This window comes from Pan troglodytes, chromosome 16 (genome assembly GCF_028858775.2).
Source record: "Pan troglodytes isolate AG18354 chromosome 16, NHGRI_mPanTro3-v2.0_pri, whole genome shotgun sequence".
Lineage (NCBI taxonomy): Eukaryota > Metazoa > Chordata > Mammalia > Primates > Hominidae > Pan > Pan troglodytes.
In genome coordinates, this window is record NC_072414.2 from 50,208,921 (window position 1) to 50,222,319 (window position 13,399).

General features: G+C 39.6%; 1 pseudogene; it reads left to right on the plus strand.

Annotated features, from left to right (window-relative positions):
• Nucleotides 1-7,602: 7,602 nt before the first annotated feature.
• LOC467805 (large ribosomal subunit protein eL28-like) lies at nucleotides 7,603-8,015 on the plus strand (annotated as a pseudogene).
• Nucleotides 8,016-13,399: the final 5,384 nt, after the last annotated feature.

A 13,399-nucleotide genomic window follows, 5' to 3' on the forward strand; every position in this document is an offset into this window, starting at 1 on the left:
TAAAATATACTGGAGACACCAAATAGCAGAATGTGGGGCAACTGAAGCCCTCATATATTGCTAGTAAAAGTGTAAAATGGTACAACTATTTCATAAAAATATTTATTATCAAGGTAAACTTACACCTACTCCATGATCTTCAATTCTACTCCCAAGTACTTAACCATAAAAAGACCAAATTTAAAAAACCAACAACAAAAACTGTTATGCAAGAATGTTTATAGCATCTGCATTCATAATAGTTCCAATCTCGAAAACGGAAACTGCTTTTGAAATTTCCAGATTTCGAATATTTGGAATCCAAATGTGCAGCAACATGAAAATGAATAAACAATTTGTGGTATATTCTTACAGTAAAAATATTTCTCGAAATAAAAAAGAAAATGTGGAGGTTCTAAGATGGCAGAATAGGAATAGCTCCAGTCTACAGCTCCCAGCGTGAGTGACGCAGAAGACAGGTGATTTCTGCATTTCCAACTGAGGTACCGGGTTGACCTCACTGGGGCTTGCTGGACAGTGGGTGCAGGACAGTGGTTGCAGCCCATGTACCATGAGCCGAAGCAGGGCGAGGCATGGCCTCACCCAAGAAGTGCAAGGGGTCGGGGAATTCCCTTCCCTAGCCAAGGGAAGCTGTGACACACAGCACCTGGAAAATCGGGTCACTCCCACCCTAATACTGCACTTTTCCAACAGTCTTAGCAAATGGCACACCAGGAAATTATATCCCACACCTGACTCAGAGGATCCCACACCCATGGAGCTTTGCTCACTTCTAGCACAGCAGTCTAAGATCGAACTGCAAGGCTGCAGGGAGGCTGGGGGAGGGGCATCCACCATTGCTAAGGCTTGAGTAGGTAAACAAAGCAGCCCCGAAGCTCGAACTGGAAGCTCGAACTGGGTGGAGTGCACCACAGCTCAAGGATGCCTGCCTGCCTCTGTAGACTCCACCTCTGGGGGCAGAGCACACCTGAACAAAAGGCAGCAGAAACTTCTGTAGACTTAAACTTCCCTGTCTGACAGCTTTGAAGGGAGTAGTGGTTCTGCCACCACAGAGTTCGAGATCTGAGAATGGACAGACTGCCTCCTCAAGTGGGTCCCTGACCCCTGAGTAGCCTAACTGGGAGGGACCTCCCAGCAGGGGCCGACTAACACCTCATACGGCCAGGTGCCCCCTCTGAGACGAAGCTTCCAGAAGAAGGATCAGGCAGCAACATTTGCCGTTCTGCAATATTTGCAGTTCTGCAGCCTCTGCTGGTGATACCCAGGCAAACAGGGTCTGGAGTGGACCTCCAGCAAACTCCAACAGACCTGAAGCTGAGGGTCCTGACTGTTAGAAGGAAAACTAACAAATAGAAAGGACATCCACACCAAAACCCCATCTGTATGTCACCATCACCAAAGACCAAAGGTAGACAAAACCACAAAGATGGGGAAAAACAAGAGCACAAAAGCTGAAAATTCCAAAAATCAGAGTGCCTCTTCTCCTCCAAAGGAATGCAACTCCTCGCCAGCAACAGACCAAAGCTGGATGGAGAATGACTTTGATGAGTTGAGGGAAGAAAGCTTCAGAAGATCGGTAATAACAAACTTCTGGGAGCTAAAGGAGAATGTTCGAACCAATTGCAAAGAAGCTAAAAACCTTGAAATAAGATTGAACAAATGGCTAACTAGAATAAACAGTGCAGAGAAGAACTTAAATGACCTGACTGAGCTGAAAACCATGGCACGAGAACTATGTGACGCATGCACAAGCTTCAGTAGCCGATTCGATCAACTGGAAGAAAAGGTATCAGTGATTGAAGATCAAATGAATGAAATGAAGCAAGAAGAGAAGTTTAGAGAAAAAAGAGTAAAAAGAAATGAACGAAGCTTCCAAGAAATATGGGACTATGTGAAAAGACCAAATCTATGTCTGATTGGTGTACCTTGAAGTGACAGGGAGAATGGAATCAAGTTGGAAAACACTCTTCAGGATATTATCCAGGAGAACTTCCCCAACCTAGCAAGGCAAGCTAACATTCAAATTCAGGAAATACAGAGAATGCCACAAAGATACTCCTCGAGAAGAGCAACCCCAAGACACACAATTGTCAGATTCACCAAAGTTGAAATGAAGGAAAAAATATTAAGGGCAGCCAGAGAGAAAGGTCATGTTACCTACAAAGGGAAGCCCATTAGACTAACAGCTGATCTCTCAGCAGAAACTCTACGAGCCAAAAGAGAGTGGGGGCCAATATTCAACATTCTTAAAGAAAAGAATTTTCAACCCAGAATTTCATATCCAGCCAAACTAAGCTTCATAAGTGAAGGAGAAATAAAATCCTTTACAGACAAGCAAATGCTGAGACATTTTGTCACCACCAGGCCTGCCCTACAAGAGCTCCTGAAGGAAGCTCTAAACATGGAAAGGAACAACCAGTACCTGCACTGCAAAAACCATGCCAAATTGTAAAGACCATCGAGGCTAGGAAGAAACTGCATCAACTAATGAGCAAAATAACCAGCTAACATCATAATGACAGGACGAAATTCACACATAACAATATTAACCTTAAATGTAAATGGGTTAAGTGCTCCAATTAAAAGACACAGACTGGCAAATTGGATAAAGAGCCAAGACCCATCAGTGTGCTGTATTCAGGAGACCCAGCTCATGTGCAGAGACACACATAGGCTCAAAATAAAGGGATGGAGGAAGATCTACCAAGCAAATGGAAAACCAAAAAAAGCAGGGATTGCAATCCTAGTCTCTGATTAAACAGACTTTAAATCAACAAAGATCAAAAGAGACAAGGCCATTACACAATGGCAAAGGGAACAATTTAACAAAAAGAACTAACTGTCCTAAACATGTATGCACCCAATACAGGAGCACCCAGATTCATAAAGCAAGTCCTTAGAGACCGACAAAGAGACTTAGACTTCCACACAATAATAATGGGAGACTTTAACACCCCACTGTCAACATTAGACAGATCAACGAGACCGAAAGTTAACAAGGATATCCAGGAATTGAACTCAGCTCTGCACCAAGCGGACCTAATAGACATCTACAGAACTCTCCACCCCATATCAACAGAATACACCTTCTTCTCAGCACCACATCACACTTATTCCAAAATTGACCACATAGTTGGAAGTAATGCACTCCTCAGCAAATGTAAAAGAACAGAAATTATAACAAACTATCTCTCAGACCACAGTGCAATCAAACTAGAACTCAGGATTAAGAAACTCACTCAAAACTGCTCAACTACATGTAAACTGAACAACCTGCCCCTGAGTGACTACTGGGTACATAATGAAATGAAGGCAGAAATAAAGACGTTCTTTGAAACCAATGAGAACAAAGACACAACATACCAGAATCTCTGGGACACATTAAAAGCAGTGTGTAGAGGGAAATTTATAGCACTAAATGCCCACAAGAGAAAGCAGGAAAGATCCGAATATTGACACCCTAACATCACAATTTAAAGAACTAGAGAAACAAGAGCAAACACATTCAAAAGCTAGCAGAAGGCAAGAAATAACTAAGATCAGAGCAGAACTGAAGGAGATAGAGACACAAAAAACCCTTCAAAAAATCAATGAATCCAGGAGCTGGTTATTTGAAAAGATCAACAAAATTGATAGACCACTAGCAAGACTAATAAAGAAGAAAAGAGAGAAGAATCAAATAGACGCAATAAAAAATGATAAAGGGGATATCACCACTAATCCCACAGAAATACATACTACCATCAGAGAATACTATAAACACTTCTACGCAAATAAACTAGAAAATCTAGAAGAAATGAATAAATTCTTGGACACATACACCCTCCCAAGAATAAACCAGGAAGAAGTTGAATCCCTGAATAGACCAATAACAGGCTCTGAAATTGAGGCAATCATTAAGACCCTACCAACCAAAAAAAATTCCAGGATCAGACGGATTCACAGCCACATTCTACCAGAGGTAAAAAGAGGAGCTGGTACCATTCCTTCTGAAACTATTCCAATCAATAGAAAAAGAGCGAATCCTCTGTAACTCATTTTATGAGGCCAGCATCATCCTGATACCAAAGCCTGGCAGAGACACAACAAAAAAAGAGAATTTTAGACCAATATCCCTGATGAACATTGATGTGAAAATCCTCAATAAAATACTGGCAAACCAAATCCAGCAGCACATCAAAAAGTTTACCCACCACGATCAAGTGGGCTTCATCCCTGGGATGCAAGGCTGGTTCAACATATGAAAATCAATAAACGTAATTCAGCATATAAACATAACCAAAGACAAAAACCACATGATTATCTCAATAGATGCAGAAAAGGCCTTTCACAAAAATTCAACAGTGCTTCATGCTAAAAACTCTCAATAAATTAGGTATTGATGGGATCTATCTCAAAATAATAAGAGCTATTTATGACAAACCCACAGCCAATATCATACTGAATGGGCAAAAACTGGAAGCATTTCCTTTGAAAGCTGGCACAAGACAGGGATGCCCTCTCTCACTACTCCTATTCAGCATAATGTTGGAAGTTCTGGCCAGGGCAATCAGGCAGGAGAAGGAAATAAAGGGTATTCAATTAGGAAAAGAGGAAGTCAAATTGTCCCTGTTTGCAGACGACATGATTATATATTTAGAAAACCCCATCGTCTCAGCCCAAAATCTCCTTAAGCTGATAAGCAACTTCAGCAAAGTCTCAGGATACAAAATCAATGGGCAAAAATCACAAGCATTCCTGTACACCAATAAAAGACAAACAGAGAGCCAAATCATGAGTGAACTCCCATTCACAACTACTTCAAAGAAAACAAAATACCTAGGTATCCAACTTACAAGGGATGTGAAGGACCTCTTCAAGGAGAATTACAAACCACTGCTCAACAAAATAAAAGAGGACACAAACAAATGGAAGAACATTCCACGCACATGGATAGGAAGAATTAATATCGTGAAAATGGCCATACTGCCCAAAGTAATTTATAGATTCCATGCCATCCCCATCAAGCTTCCAATGACTTTCTTCACAGAATTGGAAAAACGACTTTAAAGTTCATATGGAAGCAAAAAAGAGCCCGCATTGCCAAGACAATCCTAAGCACAAAGAACAAAGCTGGAGGCATCATGCTACCTGACTTCAAACTATACCACAAGGCTACTGTAACAATATGGTACTGGTACCAAAACAGAGATATAGACCAATGGAACAGAATAGAGCCCTCAGAAATAATGCCACACATCTACAACCATGTGATCTTTGACAAACCTGACAAAAACAAGAAATGGGGAAAGGATTCCCTATTTAATAAATGGTGCTGGGAAAACTGGCTAGCCATATGTAGAAAGCTGAAACTTGATCCCTTCCTTACACCTTATACAAAAATTAATTCAAGATGGATGAAAGACTTAAATGTCAGACCTAAAACCATAAAAACCCTAGAAGAAAACCTAGGCATTACCATTCAGGACATAGGCATGGGCAAGGACTTCATGTCTAAAACACCAAAAGAAACAGCAACAAAAACCAAATTGAGAAATGGGATCTAATTAAACTAAAGAGCTTCTGCACAGCAAAAGAAACTATCACCAGAGTGAACAGGCAACCTATAGAATGGGAGAAAATTTTTGTAATCTACCCATCTGACAAAGGGCTAATATCCAGAATCTACAAAGAACTTAAACAAATTTACAAGAAAAAAAGCAAACAACCCCATCAAAAAGTGGGCAAAGGATATGAACAGACACTTCTCAAAAGAAGACATTTATGCAGCCAACAGACACATGAAAAAATGCTCATCATCACTGGCCATCAGAGAAATGCAAATCAAAACCACAATGAGATACCATCTCACACCAGTTAGAATGGCGATCATTAAAAAGTCAGGAAACAACAGATGCTGGAGAGGATGTGGAGAAACAGGAACACTTTTACACTGTTGGTGGGACTGTACACTAGTTCAACCATTGTGGAAGACAGTGTGGCGATTCCTCAAGGATCTACAACTAGAAATACCATTTGACCCAGCCATCCCATTACTGGGTATATACCCAAAGGATTATAAAACATGCTGCTATAAAGACACATGCACATGTATGTTTATTGAGGCACTATTCACAATAGCAAAGACTTGGAACCAACCCAAATGTCCATCAATGATAGACTGGATTAAGAAAATGTGGCACATATACACCGTGGAATACTATGCAGCCATATAAAAGCATGAGTTCATGTCCTTTGTAGGGACCTGGATGAAGCTGGAAACCATCATTCTGAGCAAACTATCACAAGGACAGAAAACCAAACACCGTGTGTTCTCACTCATAGGTGAACTGAACAATGAAAACACATGGACACAGGGTGGGGAACACCATACACCGGGGCCTGTCATGGGGTGGGGGGAGTAGGGAGGGATAGCATTAGGAGATATACCTAATATAAATGACGAGTTAATGGGTGCAGCACACGAACATGGCACATGTATACATATGTAACAAACCTGCACGTTGTGCACATGTATCCTACGACTTAAAGTATAATAATAAAAAAAAGAAAATGCTATCAATATATGCCATAATATGGATAAATCTTAAAAACATGCTGAGCAAAAGAAGTCAGATATAAAAGAGTGCATAATGTGTGATTTCATTTTTACAGAGCTCAAGAATAGAAAAAAAAAGTACTCTATAGTTATAGAAACCAGAGCAATGGTTGCTTTAGAAATAGAAGAGGGCACTGTTTATAAAGGGGCTTGAGGAAACTTTTGAAGGAAATGGAAATTTTATAAAACATGCTTTGGCTAAAGGTTACATGGACATACACACATGTCAAAACTCATCAAACCCTACACTTTAAAATCTGTGCAGTTAACTGTGTATAAATTATGCAAAAGTATTTATAGTTGATTTCTCATCAGAAACCATGAAGGCCAGAAGGCAGTGGCATAGTGTATTTAGAGTAATAAAAGAAAAAGACTGTCAACTAAGAACTATATGACCAGCAAAACATCCTTCAAAAATGAAGATGAAATTAAGATATTCCCAGACAAACAAAAACTGAGAGAGTTGTTACAACTATATCTTCCCTACAAGACATTCTAAAGGAAATCCTTCATGGTAAAATTAAAGGACACTACACAGTAACTCTAATGCATATGAAGAAACAAACAGGCTGGTAAAGGTAACCACATAGGTAAAAACAAAAGGCAATATGCACGTATTTTTGTTTGTAACTCTTTTTTTCCCATAGTCTGGTTGTAAAGATAACTGCATAAAGCAATAATTACAAAGCTCTGTTGATGGAGGCTATAAAATCAAAAAACAAAAATCAATTTTATTTCCATACACTAGCAACAATCTGAAAATAAAATTTTAAAAATAATCCCAGTTACAACAGCATGAAAAATAATAAAATTTACAAACAAATTTAACAAAAAAAGTAAGAAGTACAACACTTGCACACTGAAAACTGTGAACTATCATTAAAGGCAATTAAAGAATATCTAAAAAAATAAAAAGATATTCCATGTTCATGGTTTAGAAAGTTTAACACTGTTAAGATGGTATGGCTATTTCCATCTCCAGCACTGTGAGAGGAACCGCCACCATGTCTGTGCTTCTGCAGTGGATGGTGGTGCAGAACTGCTCCAGTTTCCTGATCAAGAGGAATAAGCAGACCTACAGCACCAAGCCCAGTAACCTGAAGCCCCACGTTCCCTCTGCTACCATGCCAACTCACCACAAGACTGTGGATGTGAAGCCAACAGCCGATGGAACAGTGTGGTGGTGGTCATGAAACAGAGATCAGGCCAGCAAAAGCCAGCCACCTCCTACATGCACGCAGAACACCATCAACAAGAACAACTGGGCCACTTTCAGCAGCATCAGGCACATGATCCTCAAGAACAAAGACTGCCCTGACCTGCACGTGGCTGCCATCCACAGGGCCAAAGCCATCCTGCATAGCCAGAGCCTGTGATGGTGAAGAGGAAGTGAACCTACCCCAACAAGAGTGCGTGAGCCCCCTGTCCCCCAAAAGCAATGGTCAGATGACCTTTTCCCCGCCAAAAAAAAAAAAAAAAGAAGAAGAACAGTAATAAAGATGGTGTGGTAAGCAGAATAATGACTCACGAAAAGATAGCCACATTCGAAATCCTGGAACCTGTTAAAATGTTAACTTATGTGGCAAAAGAGAATTTGTAGATGTGATTACATTAAGGACCTTGATTGGGGGGGCTGGTACTGGATTGTCTGATTGAGTCCAATCTGATCACATGGGTCTTTAAAAGTAGGGAACCTTTTCCAGCTGTGGGAAGGAAGTGTGACTTCAGAAGTGAGAACCAGGGAAATAGCAGCCTGTGAAGGACTTGGCTTGCCATTGTTGTCTTGGAAGATGGAGAAGGGTGTGGTAAGCCAAGGAGTGAGGGTACCCTCTCGAGTGGCCAGGGAGGATGCTGTTAAGAACCATGTGGGACTTCTGACCTACAATATTATAAGATAAAATTTGTTGTTTTAAGCCCCTTCATTGGTACTAATTTGTTACAAAAGTCATAGAAAGCTAATACAGATGGCAATACATCCAAATTCATATACAGATTCAATGCAATCCCTGTTAAAAATCCCAGCTTTGTTTTTGAAAGAAATTGGCAAGCTGATCATAACATTCATATGGAAATGCAAAGGATGAAGAACAGCCAAAACTTTGTCTTTAAAAAGGACAAAGGCAGATGACTCAGACCTCCTAATTTTACAACTTAGTACATAGCTGCAATAATCAAGACAGTGTGGATACAGACAGACATTTAGAACAATGAAATAGAATTAGGAGTCTAGAAATAAATCCATAAGTCTGTGACCAGTTGGTTTGCAACAGGGTTGCCTAGGCAATTCAGTGGGGGAAAGAATGGGCTTTTCAACAAATGGTGCTGGGAAAACTGGATTTCCACATGAAAAAGAATGAATTTGGACCCATACCTCACAATATATGTAAAAATTAACTCAAAAAGAATCAAAGACCATAAATATAAAAGTTAAAACTATAAAATGCTTAGAAGAAACATAGGCATAAATCTTTTGTCCTTAGTTTAGGTAATGGGTTCTTAGATATGACACCAAAGCATCGTCAACAAAAGAAAAAAAATAGATAAGTTGGACTTCAACAAAATTAAAACTTTTAGGTTTCAAAGGACATCATCAAGAAAGTGAAAAGATGGGCAGGCATGGTGGCTCACACCTGTAATCCCAGCACTTTGGGAGGCCAAGGCAAGTGGATCACTTGAGGCCAGGAGTTCGAGACTAGCCTGGCCAACATGGAGAAACCCTGCCTCTACTAAAATACAAAAAAAATAGCCAGGTGTGCTGGCACACGCCTATAATCCTAGCTACTCAGGAGGCTGAGGCATGAGAATTTCTTGAATCTGGAAGGTGGAGGTTGCAGTGAGCCAAGATAGCACCACTGCACTCAAGCCTGGGTGACAGAGCAAGAGTGTCTCAAAAAAAAAAAAAAAAAAAAAAAAGTGAAAAGATGACCCATAGAATGGGTGATAATATAAGCAAATCATGTCTCTGATAAGGAGCTCATATTTATAATATATTTAAAAACTCTTACAACTCAACAATAAAAGGACAAATAATCCAGTTTTAAAATGGGCAAAGGATTTGAACAGACATTTCTCCAAAGAAGATACACAAATGGCCAATAAACACTTAGAAAGATGCTTAAAGTAATCATCAGAGAGATGCAAATCAAAACCACAATGAGATGCCATTTCACACCTACTTGGATGGTTATAATTTTTTGAAATGAACAATAACGAGTGTTAGTGAAGATATGGAGAAATTGGGTCCTTCGTATATTACTGCTGAAAATGTAAAATAGTGCAGCTGTTTTAGAAAACAGTTTCTCAGTAATTAAGTATAGACTTACCATAGTAACTAACAGTTCCACTCCTAGGTTTATATCCAAGAGAATTAAAAACAAGTGTCCACATAAAAATGTATGCATAAATGTTCAGCATTATAGCATAATAGCCAAAATATAGCAGTATTATTCATAATCGTGAAGAAAGTGGAATCCTTCCAAATGTCCCTCAACTGATGAATGGATAAATAAAATGTAATATCTCTATACAAGGGAATATCATTCAGCCATAAAATGAATGGAGCACTGATACATGCTATAACAATGATAAACTTTGAAAACTTTATGCTAAGTGAAAAAAGCCAGACACAAAAGGCCACATATGTGTGATTCCACATACCTGAAATGTCCAAAACAGGCAAGTCTACGAAGACAGAAAATAGATTAGTGGTTGTCAACGGTCAGGGAGAAGGGAAAATGGGGAATGCCTGCTAATGGTTACAGAGTTTCTTTTAACATTTTCTAAACTAAAAAATGTTAGAAACATAAAAAAAAAGAGATGGGGCAATAAAGCCCATTACAATGCCACCTCTTGGAGACAATGAAAATCTTGAAGTGATGAAAATGTTCTGGTTGTACCATGATGCTGATTTCACATTCATGAATAATCCAAGAACCCCTGAAATGTACACTTTAAAAAGGTAAATTTTATGGTATATGAATCCTTTCTCAGTTAAAAAAAAGAAAAGAAAGAATGTTGTAGCCATTTGAGAAACAATCTGGAAGTACTTAGTGTTGCTAAATACGTGTATTCCTGTGACTCAGCAATCTCACCGCCTGTACACTTCTGATAATCAGATCCACATGGACATATGCGTGGGGATATTTATTGTGTTGTTTTTGGCAGCGGGACACTAGAGGCAACCAGAGTCCATTACTAGGGGAATAGATATGTGAAATGAGGAGAATGCACACTCTGCGACAGCATGTAACAGCTAACCTCAGTGAGCCAGATGGACATTCTGTATTGTAAATAGATTACAGAAACAGTGATGAGCTTTAAAAAATAAATAAATAAATAAATAGAAAGTGAGGAAGTGAACAAAATCTGTAACAAGTAAAACTTACGTAAATTAGAAATACATAAATACAATATATTCTTCAATGATGCATGCAAATGTAAGAATATAGCACCTTATAATGGCTACCAATGGTGGGCAGTGGCGGGGACAAGGAGTAAACACTCAGGATGAAGCGGGAAAATGATAAAGTAAAATAGGATCAAACCAAGCACATGCAGATGTTGATGCAGATGCTGATAATATGCCATGAACGAGGAGTATAAATAACCATCTCTCTGCCTTTGAAACCCAAAGGGAGAAAGATAAGGAGGATAAAAAGAAGGAAAGGCAAGAGGGAATGAGGGAAGAAAGACGCTAGCTCAGATACACTCCAAAATTTTAACAGAGATGGTCTCCAGGAGGTGAGATTGTAGTGGGGTTTATTTCTCCACCTTTTTTTTTTTTAAAAGTTTTTAACATTATTTAGTTTTAAAAAGTTAAGAAATGCCAAAAGTTTTAGATGGCTTTTGAGTGGCATTTAAGGACAGCCAGAGAATTATAACCAGTACCATTCCCTTAGGTCATTAAAGCAGATTAAAAATGACTGCCCTGTGAAATGTAACCCATCACTATCTCTCTCCATTCTTATCAGATACATTCTTGCCTTAAACTGGCATTCTGAATACTCAGACAGTCACTAGTGACCTGGATTCCACTCTGTGTGGTTGAATATTGTCACCCTGCTGAAAGAAGGGCATCTGACGTGTTTCTGACCAATAAGGCCATCTCTCAAAAGACTTGAAATCAGTAAGAGAAAGGTTCTCCAGGATTTAATTCAGGACTAGCCTATGAACTGAATGGGATGAGCAAGTGTCAGGAATCTCAGATGTTCTTTTGGAGAACATCTTAGTACCTTGCTTGGCTCCCTGCTGGGGCAGCGCAGTAACCTCCGCTGCTGGGGCCACCTAATGCTACCTGTAGATTCAACTTAGACCCAAGATCTGGTACTACCTACTTTAGAAGGGGGATATTAGGAACGCTGAGTCTAGCACTTTCTGGTTTCTCGTTGGGTCTGTCTTGTAATTGGTTCCATGACTTGGTACCCAGTCCTTGCTGGTATGATTGTATTTCATTTTCCTTCCTGGTGCCCAGGTTCTCCCATGACTGGGGTGCTCTTCTGCTAGTCCAAGTCCTGCTGTCTAAACCTAGATCCCATGACTTCTTCGGGTTGCCTGGTTTTCTACTTTATTCTGGCAGAGCTAAGTGACCTCTAGGCTTGGCCCAACACAGTCCTGGAGATGACAGACCTATAAAAAGTATGGTGCGTGAGGCCTATAAGCCAGGAGAAATGTGAAAAGTGAGTTTGTCTGACACCAGTTGGAGCCCCAAATGGGTTAAGCTGTGTAAAATATGGGAGGGCCACAAAGGATGTGAGTTGGGCATGGATGGGGGCTAGGGGGACATATTTTAATTAATGTTTTGAGAAAGAAGAGCAAAAGAAAAGGGATAGAGCTACAGCTCTGGGCAGATGGTTATTGTGAACAGATGGCAGCCAGAAAGAGCACTATTTTTAGTTTTGCTATATTCCTCAACATAGTGCCGTAAGATTAGGGATAGGCATGTACTCTTCAAATTTTCAGAGACGTGAAAAGAAAGAGGTCCATTTCACAGACTACAAATTGAGTAACAACTTACTATTACAATAATAGAGCAGTAACAATAATGAGCTTTAACAGTTAGTGAGTGTTTATTACCTGCTGGGCATCCTGCTAGGTGCATTCCACATGTTGTCTTGTAATCATCACATGAAACCCATGAAAAAAGTATTAACTTCCTCATTTTACAGATGAGGAAACTGAGGCTCAGAGAAGTTGAGTATCTTTCCTTAGTTCCTGATGAAAATAGCCAGGATTTCAACCCAGGTGTGTTTGACTTCCAAACTGGTGTTCTTCAAACTCTAAAATAAATTATTCATGATTGTGTAGGAAATAAAGCGGTGTGCATTAGGCGCCCACATGAGTGGGTTAACAGCCAGTCACGTCACACTAAATTTAAACCACTTTATTAGACATTTTTACTCTGAAAGTTCAGGGAAAGGCTAGAGAGCAAATATGCTTTGACTTCAGCAAGGCGAATTCTCCACAATGCCTTCACGTACCAAAGGAAGAAAAGCAGTTTGGTGGACAACAGATTAGACAGACTTGATGTGGAATGACCATTTCCTAAAAGTGTTGTTTATTCAATGGATAAAAACCTCCTACTCAGCAGGAGATCTTCAATGTTCTGCTGAAGGACTTTGAATTTGCCAGGTCCTGCTCAATATGTAGGCATATTTGTCAAATTACAGGAAACACAGGAACAGTTATTATATTAGATGATATACTCAAATATTTTTTTCAAATCTCATCAAGCTGGAATGATGAGTCACAACAGACAAGATAAAAATTTCAAGAAGGCCGGGCATGGTGGCTCACGCCTATAAT